This window comes from Nanorana parkeri, unplaced genomic scaffold, assembly GCF_000935625.1.
Source record: "Nanorana parkeri isolate BGI_ZX_2015 unplaced genomic scaffold, ASM93562v1 scaffold2213, whole genome shotgun sequence".
NCBI classification, from domain to species: domain Eukaryota; kingdom Metazoa; phylum Chordata; class Amphibia; order Anura; family Dicroglossidae; genus Nanorana; species Nanorana parkeri.
This window is the reverse complement of record NW_017308481.1, coordinates 63248-64048: the sequence shown is the minus strand read 5'-3', so window position 1 is coordinate 64048 and position 801 is coordinate 63248.

The window sequence follows — 801 nt, the reverse complement described above, 5'->3', positions numbered from 1 at the left end:
GGGGTCATTATTACAATGCAGGGGGTTTGGTACATGTGACCTGCGCTATGGTGAGACCTACATGAAGAATACAGAGCAATGTCTGCGGGTTTGGCATCTCATCGTAGAATACAAGGTTTCATCTGGGACTTGTAGTTCCTCCCCATGAGGGTATGTGGAGCTGCCGCTATGGAGGGTGACAATCTATGGGGTCTATGTACTAAGATCCCATCATTTCTATTGGTCGGACACTCTATATTGAATTTCTTTCACACAACTTTCATCCAGGGTTCACACACCTGAATTCAATTATAAAAGTGTGTGAATCTTGGGTGAAAGCTGTGTGAATCTTGGGTGAAATGTTATAAACAAACCCCTCAATTGTTCTGGAATCTTCTTTTGTTTTCCGGCGCGTTACTTTATACTGAACAAGACTGAGTGAATGATGGAGACACACCAGATGAGTGAATGATGGAGACACACCAGATGAGTGAATGATGGAGACACACCAGATGAGTGAATGATGGAGAGACACCAGATGAGTGAATGATGGAGACACACCAGATGAGTGAATGATGGAGACACACCAGATGAGTGAATGATGGAGACACACCAGATGAGTGAATGATGGAGACACACCAGATGAGTGAATGATGGAGAGACACCAACTGAGTGAATGATGGAGAGACACCAACTGAGTGAATGATGGAGAGACACCAACTGAGTGAATGATGGAGACACACCAACTGAGTGAATGATGGAGACACACCAGATGAGTGAATGATGGAGACACACCAGATGAGTGAATGATGGAGACACACC